The sequence below is a fragment of the Tympanuchus pallidicinctus genome, unplaced genomic scaffold (assembly GCF_026119805.1).
Source record: "Tympanuchus pallidicinctus isolate F22 unplaced genomic scaffold, pur_lepc_1.0 scaffold5, whole genome shotgun sequence".
Classification (NCBI taxonomy): Eukaryota; Metazoa; Chordata; class Aves; order Galliformes; family Phasianidae; genus Tympanuchus; species Tympanuchus pallidicinctus.
The window spans coordinates 23049970-23068330 of NW_026294769.1; the positions used below are offsets into that span (position 1 = coordinate 23049970).

At 34.4% G+C, this 18361-nt stretch overlaps 1 protein-coding gene and 1 long non-coding RNA gene across 2 annotated transcripts in view; one reads left to right on the forward strand and one right to left on the reverse strand.

Moving 5' to 3' along the window:
• LOC128091506 (uncharacterized) overlaps nucleotides 1–537 on the reverse strand; it is an 82771-nt gene extending 82234 nt beyond the window's left edge. The window contains exon 1 of the long non-coding RNA XR_008211434.1: nucleotides 410–537. This is a non-coding gene — a long non-coding RNA (uncharacterized LOC128091506). The remainder of the gene's footprint in view (nucleotides 1–409) is intronic.
• Nucleotides 1–18361, forward strand: part of TMX3 (thioredoxin related transmembrane protein 3) — a 535825-nt gene that overhangs the window by 344947 nt on the left and 172517 nt on the right. The gene's annotated exons all lie outside the window — the stretch shown is intronic.

Consider the following 18361-nt stretch of genomic DNA (forward strand, 5'->3'; position numbering starts at 1 on the left):
AAAATTCAGGCATAGAAACTTTTCAAAAGACTTTGAACTAATATATGGCTGGAGAAAAATAATAGTCTGACTTTTGACCCCGCAAGATGAAATTCATTCTTTACCACTTCCTTTCTGCAGTAAAAACTTGGCAAAAATGTACTTCATTGTATTCTCAATGTTACTGTCTTTCTTCTTTTTCTAACTTCAAAGATTTTGACCAGATCCATTTCATGCACTTGAGTTTCGTTTTCACACACCGAACAGGACTGTGTAGTAAAGCACATATTTATTCTTGTTCAATTAGTCAGAGAGCACAATTGCTATACTATTATTTAGTTTTACTGTACAGCAGATGCTCCACTGCAGTTCTAGTATATGCTGCAAAAAAAAAAATAATTTTTCTTATTATTGTCTATTCATCCAAGACTTAAACTAAAAAAAAAAAAAAAAAAAAAAAAAAAAAAAAAAAAAAAAAAAAAAACGGAAAAGAAAAGAAAAGAAAAGAAAAGAAAAGAAAAGAAAAGAAAAGAAAAGAAAAGAAAAGAAAAAAAAAGGCACAAAGCTAAATAAGTGGAGACCTGGAATCCGGATTCATATCCATGATTGAGAATTCACATTTAGGTAATATAATTTTTTCTTCTTTAAGTAATACAGAAAAAGGTTACCTGATACATTTGTGTTTGGAAAATCAGGTCAATACCCAGGCACAATCACAAAGTAAGAATTGGCATTGCTTAAGTTCAAAAAGAAGTAGCTGGGTTTAGACTTCATTTGGCTGGTGTGAGGTAAAACAATGGATCAAGCATGACACAGTTCTCTGAAGGCAGATTAAACACTAGGCACTGGTGTACACAAATACGAAGAGAAAATAAGGGTTTTATGAAGAAAGATGCAATTCCATTCCAAAATCCATTTAGACTGTTCTTTTAATATTCTTTTAATGCAGCCATATTATTCACAATCATTGAAGCTGCATTATGACAACATTGGCTTAGTTGCATCTGATTTAATAAAAAGCATAGACTATCATTTCCAGGTTATCTCACTTTACCCTTCCTCACTGATCAGTTCTGTTCACAGAAGCAGGGCAGGAACTTGAATTTAATCAGAAATTTTGGAAAAGAGTAAAAAGGAGGGAAAGACAGTGAAAGATACAGGAAAAAGGATTTTTTTGCAATGTGCTTTTCAGTCTTTTGCCTACACATTTGTTTCACACCCAGCTATCATGTAGTAATTAGTTTAAATACTTTAAAATAATTCATACGGAAATATCAATTCAGCTGTGGTCTGTACATGACTTAGAGGAGAGTAATTAAGTACAGCATCCAAGTTACAATTTCCAGAGCTAAAATAATTCTGACTCTTGATTTGATGAGTGTGGAATCAACCAGTTTGGTCTTAGGCGAAGTAAAATATCATATTAAAAAAAAAATATATATATATATATTTATATATATATATATATAATAAAAGAAAAATGGATCACTTGCTTTCATTTAGAATTTAGAAACACACACTTATTGCAAATATGTGACCAGATACACAAGAAAAATTTTGAATGCCATTTAAGGATTTTTTTTTTCCCAGACTTGTTCATTCCTGAGAAGGAAAAAAAAAAAAAAAAAAAAAAAAAAAAAAAAAAAAAAAAAAAAAAGTAAATATTATGCTTGTTTAACTGATTGTTCTTTCCCACAGGCTGCTGTGTCCTGGTACTTGTAACGTTAGGTTAAGAGAGTGATTTTTGTTTCCATTCCAAGTGGATCACCATTTTATCACAAACTGTAAGCAAACTTTAGGAACGTATGGTTACTGAAGGTTATTTTTCCTCTGCCTTTTAATGTTGGAGTTATCAAAAGGATAATGATGCAGCCCTCAATTTTAATTTGTCTTTTATCTTATAATTTAAATCTGAAGTGATTTTCATGTGAATACTACAGTCAGACACTTGTGCCTTTGTTATCAGTTTCAATGGCACCTGACATTCTTGATACAAAAGTATTTTATCATGGCTTTTAAAGTGATTAATTATTTCAGACTTCACTTTCAAGTATATTTTCATCTAGATGTAAATTCCCACTCTTTTTGTCATGGAAATAGAGGTTTTTATTTGACTGTATTCTATACCTCATTGGAGATTCTGCTAATCGGCATTACAGTTGATCCCTCCTCCCCTTGATAATGTTGGCACCAATGGAAATAGTATTTTCCAAAGCCAATATTTTTGTTGAAATAAAAACTGACAGAAAACTCAGATGTTACTTATGTTTCTACTTGTTACTTACGTATCTACTTATGTACTTACGATAAGTAACATACGATGTTACTTATGTATCTACTTGTGTTTGGGGTTGATATTATTCATGGTCTCTGACTGTCAAGGAGAATCAAGAAGCAGAAATATTTTGTTCTTATTACTTTAATTCATGAAGTTCTTGTTCAAAATTTGCCCATAATTCTCAGTGATACTTTTGTAATTAAGCACTATTAAAAATATTTCTTGTAATATCTCATGTTTCATATTCATCTTTTAGAAAAAAACTTTTAGGAAAAAAAAAAAATTAAATGTAAAAGTACTACTGTTGGCTGTTTTAGTTGAAATAGGACAGAAGTCCCAGAACACACACTGGGGAAATCTACCATGAAGGCTATTCTATATAGCAAAAAGTGCTGATGCTTCAAAATTTCTTTGATTACAAATCCTACTGCTAATTAGGGGGACCAAAGTTTAGCCTGGCTAAGCCAGAAGTAATCTTCAATCATATATCTACCCATTAGAACACAGACAGATGTAATCAGAAAACAAACAAGCTGCTTTATTTCCAGAAAAGAAAAATTCAAAGTGCACTGATAATTCCAAATTTGACCTGTAACCACTTGTTACTCTGCTGTTCAGTAAAGACTGCAGCCAGAGTGATCTGCCTCTGCTGATTTCTACGCAAACTAAGATACACTAGTGGCAGTGTCTTGATTCTGAGAAGTGAGTATTTGACTAAAACAAAAAAGAAAGATGTAGAAATAGGAACACTAGTCTCTTCCTTATGCATTCCAGAATCATCCATTTGATATCTCAATAATAAGCAATAAAGGACAGTTATATGAAATACATCAAATGGCTTATCCATCTCTTTTTTATTTCTTTATCTTAGAACTATCTCTTTATGGTTTATATGTTGTTGTTTCTGCTTGTTTGGACTAGGCAACAGATTTTGATCCAAACAAAATTATAGAGTTTTTGTTAGAGGCATGCTTACAGATTTTTTTTTTTTTTTTTTTTTTTTTTTTTCCTCATGCATTACCTCTGTTTATTTTGAGTCATTCACAACAAAGGCATTTCCTCTCTCTCTAAAATAAAGGTCAAATATTGAATTCAGCGTCCCAAATATTTTTAGATCCCTTTATAATATGTGTTATATATTGATTTTGCTGAACATGTTTCAAAATCTTTCTCAAATCTTAAAATTCAGCAAAGCATACAGTATCTTAAGGACTGCAGACTTGAATAAATAACAAGTAATGGGAAAGAATGTATCTTTCCTACACCATATACAATAAAACATTTGAGAGAAACAGTAAATATAGTAAGATGGTGGGAAAGACAGTAAGTTTGTAACTTACATTTACCTTTTTCACAGCAGTTATCAGTCAATGAAACAGTTATTCTCCAAGAAATTTTTTGCCTGCCTTGGTACATTTTTACTCTTACAATAACTTATGAGACATGACATGGTTGGCATGGACACATGATACAATCATTTATCATTTAAGGACACAAATTTAGGATTAAATATTTGAACTATGAAAACATGAATGCTCTTTTCACCAATATGATGACTAAATAGAAATCTAAATATCTTCAGATCTTTCATTTTATTTAATACTTTTTCAAATCTTTCTGCTGCACTCAGCTTTTAGCTAGAGTTTCTTGTTCCTCAGTATCCCTGGTCATCTTTTTTCTTCAAAAGCTAATTTCTGTCTAGTTTGCTATACAAGACTCCATCTAAAAGTCTCACATTTCTCAAAGAATGCTCACTCTGATTGTGGATGCCCCGTCCCTGGAGGTGTTCAAGGCCAGGTTGGATGGGGCCCTGGGCAGCCTGGTTTAGCATTAAACGTGGAGATTGGTGGCCCTGCATGTGGCAGGGGGGTTGGAGATTCATGATCCTTGAGGTTCCTTCCAACCCTGGCCATTCTGTGATTCTGTAAAAGTACATTTATGTTACATTATGAGTATCTTTTGGTAGAAATGTATCAAAATTTAGATTTGCACTTCTCATTTTATTCAGTCTTGAAAATGTTTTCTTGGAAGTGCCAGTATCGCCAATAACATAGCAGACACAGTTAACCTCTGAGGCTGTTAGGTTGTTAACCATTGTTTAAATACAACACCATAGCAATTACCATCACACCAGGCACTCAGACTCATATGAGCAGCGGAAGTGCAAGGCTGAACACTCACAGTGATTCGCAGGATTCTTTCAATGAGAGTTGTTAAGTCTGGAATTCATTTCATTTTATGCCCTTCTGATCTTGATGACTACAGGAACATAATAAACTTCCTCTCTTTCCTTTTTTTTTTTAAACAGATTTTTTAATGCTCCTTATTTATTACGTTACAAAACAGTTCAGATTGAATGAGTGACCACTTTAAAGTGAATGTGTACAGGTCTATGAGTCTGCACAACATGTATCCCAGGGTCCTGAAGAAACTGGCTGACGTGCTTGCCAAGCCACTCTCCAACATACTTTAAAAATCATGGCTGTAAGATGAACTACCCAGTGACAGGAAAAAGGGAAATATCACTTCCATTTTTAAGAAAGGGAGAAAGGAAGACTCAGGGAAGTATAGGTCAGTGGGCCTCACCTGTGTCTGGAATGTTCACAGGGCATATTCGCCTGGAAGATATTAGTTAAGGCACATGCAAGATGAGGAGGTAATCTGAGAGACCCAGCATGGCTTCATCAGAGACAGATTGTGCCTGACCAAACCAGACCAAAGTGGCCTTCTGTGATGAAGTGACATCACTACTGTCAAGGACAACTGATATCATCTACCTGGACTTCTCCAAGGCCTTTGGCATGGTCCAGGACTACATCCTTTTCTCTAAATTTAAGAGAAATGGATTTGAAAAGTAGAATATTCAGATAAAGAATCTAATGGGTGGTCACAACAGAGTTGTGGTCAACAGATCTATGTCCAGATGGAGGCCAGTCACAAGTGGTATCCCCCAGGGGTCAATCCATGGATAACTGTTTTCAGTATCTTAATCAATTACAAAGATAATGGGATCTAGTGCACCCTTAGCAAATTTGCTGAAGACACTGAGCTGATTGGTGCAGTTGACACCACACTCTCCAGGCAGTTCTTTATTCAGCAAAGCTTGTACCTGTCCAAGTCACGGGCTGCCAAGTTCTCCAGGAGAATACTGTTGGAGAATATCAAAGGTTTTGCTGAAGTCTAGGTAGACTATGCCAACATTCTTTCTTCCACAAGGCAGGTCACATGATCATAGGAGATCGAGTTGATCAAGCAGGACCTGGCTTTCATGAATGGATGCTGGCTAGGCCAGATCCCCCAAGTGTCTTGCACATGCCATATGATCTCCCTCAACATAATCTGCTCCATAACCTTACCTGGCACCATGGTCAAGCCCATCATTCCCCAGGTCCTCTTTATAACCCTTCTTGTAGATGGGAGTCACATGACAATCCTCCAGTCCTCCAGGACCTCTTCATCCAGCTCTTCCTTCTTGCTGCCCATACTGCATAGTTTGGCATAAACGCACTTCAGCTGTGCCTCATGTCCCCATCTTTCTCCCTCACTGGCCTGATTTTATCATCTTTCCCTTTCATATCTACTTGAAAGCCCTCTCAATGAGTTCTGCTAGATCGTTTGCTAGGATTTGTTTCACCCTTTGAGACAGGTGAGCCCCATCAGCAGACATCAGGCCAGGCACCTGATGTTAGGCATTGGGAAGAAATTCTTTTTTCACAGGGTGGTGAGGAGCTGGCATGGCTACCCAGAAAGGCTGTAGATACCCCTTCCCATTGGTACTCAAGGCTGAGCTGGATTGGGTCCTGGACAGTCTGATCTGGTAGGGAGCAGCCCTGCCCATGGCAGGGGGTGGAAGGTGGATGGTCTTTAAGGTTTCTTCTAAATTTAGCTATTCTGTAATTCTCTAAGTTACCTTTAGTTTGTTATTATTGTTGTTTTGTATTCTTTTATTTCTATTGCTTTAAGGTAGGGAAAAAAATAGAAAAAACACAGTAAATGGTTTTCGAAATGTGTCCATGTTTTGTAAGCTTCATCTTTTGAAACTGAAATGAAAAGCCACAATGGTTTCTGAATTTTTCTTTTTTTGTTTTTTTTTCTTTTCTTACTCAATTCAGACTACAAAGTTTATTGTCAGTGACATATTTTATTTTAACTGACCATTTTAAATTGATGAAAACAGTTTGAATAGAACCAAAGTCTTAACCCTCTGTAATGTCTGCTGGAAAGTATTAACAAATTGGGAATCCTGAAAGGGTTTTAAAATGCTTCAGGAATAATAAATGGCAAACATCAACAAAATTCCAGCCAGTCCTGACTAGAATATTCTTGTACATATGTCACAGAACACTTTGGAGGCAACAAAAACAACCATTAAAAAATAAAAATAAATAAAATCTACTTTGTGTTGGAGATAAATAGCTTTTTCACATAAAAGAATATGAAATCCAGTGAACTGAACACCTTCAAAGCCACTGGCATAATGTATTCAAATATTTAATGTGGTAGACTAAAATCTAAAAAGATTTTTGTATGTTCAATAAAAGTAAAATGTATCTCAATAAAGAGATTGTCTTTGAACTGATAGAAATATCCTCCAGACCTAAAATCATAGAATGAGCTCTAGGAAATTGTAAGGAATAAAAGAAAATAAAAGCATTAGCGCTGATCTCATTCCAGGCTCCCTACCATTCAGCTCAGGGAGATACAGCACAAAAACTGCTTCAGTGCCTTAGCTTATTAAAGAATGTTTGACTCCTTAGCTATTGCCTTTTTTTTTTTTTTTTTTTTTTTTTTTTTTTAAACCTGTAATTCTCATTTAAACTTTCTTTAAAATGAGAAAATTCTAAAGAAATGGGAGGTGTTCCTCAGCATCTAGAGATACAAGTTTGTCTAGGAGCAAGAGGAAACCTCAGAAGGGGAATTACAAGCTAATCATTTACACCCACTTACCTGAGCTAGCTGTTAGTTTATTGACTAGAGACTTGAAATTTAACCCTGGAACATAAGATTTAACAAAATATTTTTATTTCTTGAAATCTGTTAATTGTCTGTGCTTCGTTGTTTTGCTAAAGCTAATCTGAGATGAAACAGGAGCAATTTGCACACTGCTCAATATTTTTTTTTCTAATTATGACTACTTTTTCTTTAGTGGATCTACACAAATTCTGAAATATAATCCATGCTTATCCTAGTAGGATTCTATCCACAACTACTTCTTCCAAATTATTATACAACATCTACAATCATAGAACCACAAAATGGCTGGAGCTGTAAAGAACTTTAAAGATCATCTTGTTCCATTTCCCTGCAATGGGCAGGGTTGCCAACCACCAAATCAGGCAGTCCAGGGTCCCATCTACAAAAAAAAGACAATAAGGAGAGAGTAAAAACTTTACCTTTTCATATACTTCCGTATGCCTAGATAGCTGACAGATCATAGTTTTTCAGAGGAGTTATGTTTTTGGCTGTGGTCATTTCCTTTATGAAGTCTCATATGATGCTTTGTTTTGAATTTTGGATTGTGATGAAACAGTGTTGATAACATATCTATGTCTTAGTTGTTGCCAAGCATGGGTACAGGTCAAGGATTTTTGACTTTCCAGTTTTGCTCTTCCAATGAGAAGTGTGGAGGTGCATTTGAGAAGATGGGAGAGGACTGGACCTCGGGACAGATCACAGAATTGAATCACAGAATTGTAGGGGTTGGAAGGGACCTCCAGAGACCATCGTGTCCAACCCCCCTGCCAAAGCAGGTTCCCTACAGCAGGTCGCACAGGTAGGCATCCAGGCAGGTCTTGAACATCTCCAGAGAAGGAGACTCCACCACCTCCCTGGGCAGCAGACTGACTCATGTCCTGAGGTCTAGGACATAGACCTCACTTGCCATGGTGTTGTGCTGAAGCTGAGGGTAAAAATGGTGGAAAGAGTGTGGACATTCAGAGTGATGGTGCTTGTCTTCCCAAGACATCATTCGCATGATGGGCACTTCTTTCCTAGGAGTGGCTGAATATCTGCCTGCCATATCTACCTCATCCCCAAGTTCTCCCCTCAATCCTTCTGGAGGGAGCTGTCTAGCAGATTAAACCATAGGAGCTTAAAAAAGTATTACACAAATATATGGACTTTATATCTTTGATATCTTTCAGCTGCAACAGTCTAAACATAATCACAAGCACAGGAAATTACTGACCATTGCTGCTATAATGAAAATTATACTAGCAGAAATGCTCTCATTTATTATGCTCTTACCTAAACATCTCCTCCTCCTTGCTGGTATCAGAGAAAATCTCGTGAGATGGTTGTGGCTGTCTGGCCCATTTGCCAAGTATTGGAGTCAGTACAAAGCTGTGTGTGTTTGAAACACATTATTAATGTATAAATTTGATTAAAAACCAAAAACAAACAACGCAACAGGAAAACATAAAATACAGATTTTGAAAGGCAACTAATAAAACCTACAATGTTGCAAAAAGTTCTGGTACTTCATAAAATTCTTTGGATAACTTATACTTCCCAAGGGTAGAAAGTATAATTATTCTAGGCAAAGAGATTTTTAATTAGATAAAAGAACTCATTTTAAACAGGAATTAGTTACATATACTATCATGGATTGCTTAAATTACAGAGAAGAATAAAATACTATCAAGTAATATAAATATAACAATAAGCAATTTGTAGTGAAATATATATTCACTTGTGTTTGTTTTTTTTTTTTTAATTTTGCATGTACTTATCAAGATCTTAGTTTCTGTCTCAGAAACTTCTCAGAATTACACACATTCAATGGCAAAAGTCAAAGTAGTTTCAAAGAATGCTTTTCAATTTAAATTCTTTGAAAAAGTTCAGCCTTTCCTATACCCATGGATTAAGGGATTAATCCACTATGTAAATTAACCTTAACAGCAACATTTGATTCTATGCATCAGCAGATCTCATTTTCTTAAATTTCCAAAGAGCTTTTTCCTTCTTCTGTGTTATGCAGGTGGCTTGAAGTGTGCAAATATCTTCAGTGGCCCTTTTTGATCAATGTGGAGGAAACCTGTGCAACCTTGAGCCAAACTTACCGAAAGCTTAAGATCATCTCTCTGTTTAAAGCTGCTAAGAACCAGGGCAAACATTGGAAGCAACAATCCAAGCCAGTCTATATATTCTAAAAGATTTGAGGACACATCTGTTCAAAAAGACTCTGAAAAAACTTTCATAGTTATGATTACTATAATAATTATAGAATCATAGAATCACCAAGGTTGGAAAAGACCTAAAAGATCAGCCAGTCCAACCGTTCACCTATTCCCAATAGCTCCTACTAAATCATGTCCATTATAGTTTATAAATTATGTTTATATATATGTTTATAGTTTATAATTATGCTTATAAAAACTTAAACAGCAAGAAAGTGTCCCTCAAAAAATGGGTCATCCTAACTGCAGGTGCAGCTTGCACTGATGAGGTGTAGTACTTTTGGACATATGCCTTGATGAAGATCTGCTAATTTATTAAAGAATCTTTCCTTGTGTAATTTAGTTAACTTACTAATTAAGTTCCTATAAAATGTAAATACTGCATTTCCATGTATTGTGGTGACATGGGCATGTTTATTTATGCATAAAAATAATTCTGATATCTAGGAAAGAGAACTACTCATTTTGAACATCCATGCAAACTAAACGTGTATTTATGCAAAGTTTTATGAAATGTATTTTGCTTTTGAAATGCAGGATATTTTGTCACTGCAATTGAAGTTCTGGGTGATCAATCTAAACTTTTTGTGTTTTATTTATTTATTATATTTATTATAACAATTATTATATTAATTATAAGAAGAATAAGATTATTTTAACCACATCAATTAATTGTCCATGACATAATTCTTTCAGACTGCACAAATCCTTTAGTCAGATGTATCCCACTACTTTAGAATTAGCTCTTATTTCCATATGCAGGTTGCCCCAGAAGTAATGCTTCTGAATTATTTCCATGGAAACTAAAGCAGGAAAAAAAGAGCAAAATAATGCTATTTGATAGAGCAGACTCTCAGCTACAAAGCACTACTTTACAGCATGATCATTACCATTAGCTGTGCATTTCTGCCAGTGATGAACAAAAACCTGTATACTGTACTCATAAAAATCTGCGTTGTCATCTGGAAAGTGGCTTCTTGTCTCATGTCACAGTGCAACTGCTAAAAAGCACCACCTACCACTTCACTCTGCTCACACCCACTGTTTGATCTCCATAAATGCTCATCAAACATCTCTGAATGTCTGTGGCTGCCATTTCCCCCCCACTTTCCCCTACAGGAATGGAGAGGGGAATGGAGGAATTCAGTGACATACCTTTGATTCATCTGCATTTCCATGTCATACACCATTCTGTCAGAGTGCCCCTCTGCTGCCATCTGTTGCACAGCAACAACACGTAACAGAACACTGGCAGGAAAGTTCAACCTCTACTGCCATACCACCAACATCTACTTCTGATATTTTGGACCAACATAACAAAACTACCCTGTTGTTCAATTTTGAATTTTCTTTACTAAGTTTAAATCTTTCAAATAAGAGGCATTGAGAATTCAGAAAACCACATTGTTCTTCTTGAATAAATGTGTTTAATTTGCTTATGTCAAATTAAGTTCCAAAAACAAATTTCCTTACTTCTGTAAACGTTTAACAAAACAAAACAAAACAAAACAAAAAAAGATGTCAACAGTACCTTTCAGATATATAGAAAAACTGGCAGCATTGCTGAAGACAATAAGTTGGAATAGAAGTTAAGTCTGAAACGTTACCTCAGAGGTAGTTGTAAAAACAGTCTGGAATCCTTACTGGCTTCTGAAACTGATTTTTTATTGCTGAAAGCAATGCACCCTACACCCGTTACCAAACTGAAATGGTATGAGGTTTTGGTTTTATTAAAAAATATAATATCTTGGTTACGGTCATACTGTTTTGGAGTAATTTTCCACTTAAAACTCACATATGAAGTTTTTGAAACTGGTAGAATGAGAACTACTTTTATAGGAATATGTTATTGTTGTTTAATGTTCTGTTGCAGTTAGGGAATGGAAATTCGGTTTCCAGATGACTCTAGGTCCCAAGCATTTTGGAACCAGAAAACAGCAATTTGAGATCAGACATTCTCTGGCCATTACAGCAATTTTCCTCTAGAGAATAATTTTATGTTGAGTAAGTACAAATCTTGGCATCTTTTCTGGTCTGAGCAAATGTTTACCTTCCTAATCAACTGGAAAGCAAGCTTGAATAATTATTTTATTATTATTATTATTATTTTCAAGGTTTCCCACCTCTATATTGAGGATTTGTTGTATTATCTTACTCTCCCTTTAAGCGACCTGATTAATCAGATTTTAAAGAAAAGAGTTATAGAGAAAAAGCCATGATTGCAACTTTTATTTTTATTCTTATTTTAATGTTTCAAATGTATTTAGGGCTGTGTAAATATGTAGCAATATGTACAACTATCATTTCAGCAATGTTTTATATAATGAATGCATTGTCATTTTGAGTGTAAACAACACAGATTGCTTATCAGCTTACTTTCTTTAGCCTTTTTTGGCTCCAACTTTATTCAGATTTCACTGAATCCATCTCAAATATTCCATGAATCATACTCCTTTTGCTAACATTAGAGCTAGAAACTTTTGGAAGAAAAAGAAAATCCTACTGTGAAATAGAGCCTTCATTTCTGAAGGTAGGGGCACACGGTGTTTCTTGAATTAAACTGAAAATATATACCACAACTCATTTTATGAAACTTACATCATGGATGATGTCAAATTTAGTATCTGAGTACAACACATCCTTCTTTTGTTCAAAGAAGAAAGTGAATATTTGCAAATGATCATTTCCAAAAGAATTTGAGCCACACTTGTGCCTGGAAAAATAACTAAAGCAGTCATTTCTTTTGGTAAATTAAAATGGCCATCAGTTTTAATTTAATATAAGCCAGGTCAGACATCAACTGTTCCATTGTTATTAATATGTTAATTAAATTGCCTTACAACAGGTTACAGAGTGAATTTTTGGTTGGAGATTCAATTCCAATGGGAGGCCTGGCTGTCTTGTCTGTGTTACTGACTCCTACAGTGCTTTAGCTGTTAATTTTTAACATGGTTTATTACCTATTTCTGCTCAGAATATACTGTTTGGTTATGCCAAAGAGTTTAAAGAAAATATAGCTTTTAACTTTTATGTATATCTTTCTTCAAACATATAGAAGGAATTCATATCTTGATTTATTTATTTTTTTTAAATGAGTTTGACAGGAAGAGGGACAAGGCTCCTAAGGCAAATGGCCCAGAGGGAAGGATGACAATCCTGCTGTCCAGCTCTTCCTCAGTTTATGCAGATAGCCATTATGTCCCTTGTACCTAGTAATGTTTTTCAAGCATCTGGTGTTTATCTATCAGCAACACCATCCCCATCCATCCTTTTGTCCTTCTACTAGAACCCCAGATTGCCAAACTTGCCAAACTGACCCCTAGATGTGCCACTGGTTTCAGTAGGAAATCACCAGGATGGAACTCTAAGCATAACACCATGTTTCTTAAAATAAAATACAATTTCTCTATGTAATTTTACTTCCTAAACACTTATTGTTATTTAATCTTTTTTTCATTGTAGTTTTGAATTAGAAGTCATATTTTCCTTTGGTTCTACAGTGCTTTGGTGCAGATTCATTGCTGTTCATTTGGACAGTGATCCTTAGTGGAACTAGTCTGCTTTCATTTCATTGACAGAACAAGGGGAAACGGCTGGAAATTGCAGCATAGCAAGTTCCACACAAATGTGTGCAAGAACTTCTTTACAGTGAGGTGACGGAGCACTGGAACAGGCTGCCCAGGGAGGTGGTGGAGTCTCCTTCTCTGGAGATGTTCAAGACCTACCTGTGCGACCTGCTGTAGGGAACCTGCTTTGGCAGGGGGGTTGGACTCGATGATCTCTGGAGGTCCCTTCCAACCCCTACAGTTCTGTGATTCTGTGATATTTCAGGAGGCCAAAGGCTTGAAACTGTCCATCTACTGCATATTTCCTGAAGTGACTCAAGCTATCAGTTTCCTTAGAGTTTGAAAACATATTGTCTCCTGAATGCCTTAAGTGTACAAGAACTGACATATGAAATGTAAGTTTTCCTATCATGAATCACTGAGCAGCTGCTCAATGTAATTGTCAGCATCAACAAAGGGGCACTGTCATAGATCATATTATCAGGTGGTATGAGAATGAGACAGTGATGATAAAGTCTGTTATGCCTACAATATACGCAATGTCGCCTGAGATGCGTGTCTTCTATTATGACGTGATCAGCACCCATGACAAAAAAGAACATTCAGTGTTTTCTAGTAATCCTTGACCCGTGTGCTGTTAGGGGAAAAGAAAAAAGAAATAAATCCATTCTAGGCATAATTAGTTCCTTGTAAAATGTTATGGCACAGAAAAAAAAAAAATAATCCATTAAATTATGATGATAGGGAACATTAATTGAAGGAAACTATTTCTAAATCTCTTTATGATTAAAGGAAATTAAAATGGGCATTGAAAATGGACAAGATTGTGGACAGAACATTTTCTCTTTATCAATTATTCAGTTAAACCTTAAAAAAGGAATGCCAAATCATGTCCAAAGCTGGGATTTCTGATGAGATTTCTAAACATTTCACAGAAAAGGACTGTGGCCACAGGCCAAATGAATACCATAAGAAGCCACAAGTCAGTGTGCTATAAAACACTACTGCTTGATAATACCTTTATGCAAATTCTGAGAATTAACTATTTTTGAAAAAGTATGTAAGCATTTATACGTAAGTATACTAAGTATTTCCAGGAAAAGGAATAGTGTATTCCACCAAACAGGTGAAAAAATTATTACATTGGGTTTTAGGTTAAGTAATAAAACTCTATTCCTTAAATCTTATGCTTCAACAATGAAGGGAATACCAATTTCCTTAAATATGTTTTTTTAGTGAAAAACATTATGATTTTCTGGTTCACTTGGAAGGAAACAGTGATCTTCTTTCCATTGGGCACATCCCTTTAAGTGTTTTTTGTTTCGGTTTGCTGTTTTTTTTTGTTTTTGTTTTGTTCTTTGAGCCTTGTTCTGAGTATGAGAAAATAAAATAAAATAAAATAAAATAAAATAAAATAAAATAAAATAAAATAAAATAAAATAAAATAAAATAAAATAATTATGTTTTTTTAAGATCTGCTGGAATGCCTTCTTGTGTTGTCTGGGACAATTTTCCAGAGGTATTTCTACTCAGATGTCCACAAAAATTATTTTTGTTTTGAATTTTTCTCAGTTAAAAAAGGCAGTATAAAGTAAAAGTGTTCCTATCTGCAGAAGACTTTATGGAAGGGATAACTGAAACAGAACATTTTTTTTCCACTATAACTAAATTTGTCTTATTAAAGATTGTTTTTAGCTCATTATTAATTCTTATTGAGAAGAAAATAAAATTATATGTAAGTTCAGTTTTCTAAACCTAAATTACTATCTTTCATAGAACAAATTAAGTTTATCTACTCAGAATAATGGTTTACATGTTTTAAGGTGTAACAGAAAGTTTTACCCTGTAGGTTCTTTGAAAAATACCTCCTGATTTGGAATTTGGGCACGGGAAGAAGAAAAACACATATGGATTGTTCTAAAATTTTTCGGACTCATAGTCATAGTACATCAAGAAATATACAGAGAGAGGTTTTTTGTTTTCTTTTTTTTTTTTTTTTTCTGTAATTTACCTAATACATATAATGCAAGTATTATTCATATTTTAGATGTGGTTCATGGATGTTTATCACCACACCTACATTACTATGTTGAAATGCATATGGTTTGACAGCAAAAAACTGTATTCCTGCTCCTGACAGGTTTTCTTGTAGCTTACTTAGTTGTCATTTATTAATACTTTATTTTCAACCTGTTCACCCAAAATATTCTGAAGGCTTTCTTTGGGATTGATTCTCCTAACACTTAGAAATGATCCACATTCTCATTTTCTGAAGTCTAAAAGTAGTAATGCAGTTAAATTTGGTTTAAAATTTTTACAAAAGCTCCTCTAAGTATGAAGCAAGAACTGAGCATCTTTCTTCCTTTGCCTAATGACTGATATATTCATCATCAGGTTGAGCCTGATTGAAAATATTAAAATTTTTGCTTTTCCTTTAAAAAGCAAGCAAATACATAATGTTGATTCTCCAAAAAGTGTAGTATCTAGTAGATAAAGAATATTTTAACTGAAAGCCCTCACATTCTCCTGAGTTATTATCTTTTTAGGTTTGTAATTTTAACATTGTGTACTCCCTTGTTGTTGTTGTTGTTGATTGCAGAATTTGGTCTTGTTTTTGTGCTTTTTGCTCAAAGATCATATAACTTTCAGTTTAATTTCTATGACAGATTTTATAACATATCCTTACTGATTACAAAGATTCAAATTGTTGTATTTCTTGTGTGAAATTTGATGATGTTCTACCTGCTGGTCTTTGGACCTATTTATCTTCACTGACCACTGAATTTTCTTGATCCATTTCGTTCTCTCTTCTGAATAAGTTCAGTTTCTAACCATAGATTTACTATCTAAGAAAATCTATGAAAATCCACCTCGCCTCCAAAATCCTATCCTGAATTAATAAATTGAACTTTTTTTTTTTTAATTATTATTATTTTTTCTCTGCTTGAATTTCTGCATATTCTTCTCAAAAGAATTCTGGCTATCTCTGAAGTTAGATTTTTGCTATTTAATTTTCTTTCATAGGATCATATAATGGCCTGGGTTGAAAGAGATCTCAGCTATCTTTCCAACCTAGCTGCTGCAGGCAGTGTTTTCAACTGCTAGATCAAGTGCTAGATAAGATTGCTCAGGGCCCCACCCAACCTGGCAATAAACTTCTTCTGGGACAGGCTTTCCACAGACTGGGCAGCCTGTTCCAAACTTACCACCCTCTCAGTGACAAATTCCATGACATCTAATCTCAGTCTTCCCTCCTTTAGATTCAAGCCATACCCCTTTGACCTATTATTATGTAAATAATAAAAAGTTGGGTTTCTTTCTGTTTATATTCTCCCCTTAAATACTGGAAAGCCATAATGAAGTCACCCCACAGTCTACCCTTCTCAGTTGTACTTCCACACCGCATGAATAAAAATCTCCAAAGGATAAAAAAACCTGTGAATATTATACTGTTCTTCAGTTCTCAAGAAACATTATATCAATGCTGACATGCAGTAACTTCCCATAATACTGATCTATTCTAGTTTCCTAAAATATGCTCAAGACTTCATGGATCATAACCAATTATTTTTCTCAGTTTATCTAGATTTCATTTTCTCTTTTTAGTGGTAATTGGAGTCTTTCTGACAAGAGGAAATTATTTAATAATCTTTATTTAGAATGCTCCAGGTAGGAATAGTTCTATAATGATGGCTCAGGAACAATGACTTTAATCCTACAAAACATTGCTAAAAACTCTGGGGTAGCTCTTGTGAGCTTGAGAGAAAGGGGAGAAGAAGAAAGAGTGTATGATAACATATATATATATATATATATATATGTCTGTATTATATATCTGCATATATGCACTCTAAATATTTCACCTACGTGATATGTATAGATAAACATATGCACATGAAACATTACAAAAGATGATCTTAAAACATTCAGAATGTATTTCTGCTCAACTTACATATCTGCCTAAAGAAACATCTTTCAGTCTCAATCTGGGAGTAGTTTATGCCCAACAAAAGTCAGGAAGGGAAAATAAGCTAGGATTCCTATTATGTATACCAGATTCCCTTGAGAATCTCCATCTCATAATTGAAACATAGCTGGTAGAACCTATCTGGCAGATGGGAAGATCATCTGGTTCTTTGAAACTGTGCTCAATACACTAGTAGGAGCATTGTTTTTCAATTTTTTTCCACTATCTTGGGTATTCTCTCCTTTTATTTTTATCTTACAGTGCAGCCAAGTGAAATGTACTTTAATATTAGTCTTTGACTAGGAAGGATCAAAAGCCTAAACAGGGACAAAAAAGACTTTTTTTTAAAAATGTATTATTTATGTTTCAGCAAAGAATGCGAAGCTGAAATAGATTACTTACTGAACAGTACTAATCTACGACAGAATATCCCCTTCAATAATTCTCAAGCAGTCAGTTAAAAATAAAAGATGGTGCACAAAGAGCAGTGCAGTTTTACTCCTATAATCTCCCATCTGAAAGCCTATAGAAATAATCAACATGCTCAGAACAAATGCCAGTTGGCTGTATTTTGCAAACAGGTTTTAAAATGCTAGAAGTATATACCCTAAGGCACCAGCAGCACAGTTTTAAGGCATCAATCAAATAAGTTCAGATTTTTTTACTTTTAATTTTTTCAATTGAGTATTTTGATCATACATTCAGCTTAAGAACACATTTTTCTAGCAAAGAGACTGGCCTAAAATTTCCCCCCTATAATTTTAAAAGCACTCATTTCAAGACTAATAGAGAACTATTGTTCTTCCTTTTGATCTGGTGTTTCTGCTTTTTTATTTGATTTTGTTTGGTTTGGTTTTTGTTTTATTGTTGTTGTTCATTGTTTTTATTTTCTGTTTTTCAATTAAATTTGGTAAACTTATTCTTAATTAAATAATAAAGGAGTGATATTAATTTTTTTGAAAGAGACATTCGGAAAAAAATGTTTTGTGCTTTCTGTAGAGGAAGTTCCTCAGGCTGGAGAAAGCTGGAGGAAAAAAAAAGATCATATTGTCAGAAACTACAAGTATTCACATATCATATTGAGATTTTTGCCCTAACACCTTAAATAGAAGGGAGAGAAGAAAAGTGTTTAATTGGCTTATTTTCAGTCATGTACAGCACAAGTGTAATTATAAAGGTGGAAAGAGAAAATAAATTTGAAAGAAAAAAGAGAAAAATTGTTGAGACGTTTGATATGATCATTTTCTGTACTCATTTTTTCTCCATTAGATTTTAATCCACGTTTAGGAAGACACAATAATAAAGTAGTTTGAATCCACTGAATAGGATATTACAGCTAACTTCACAGTGAAACATTATCAACACGGGAAACACGTTATAGCAATGTGTATAC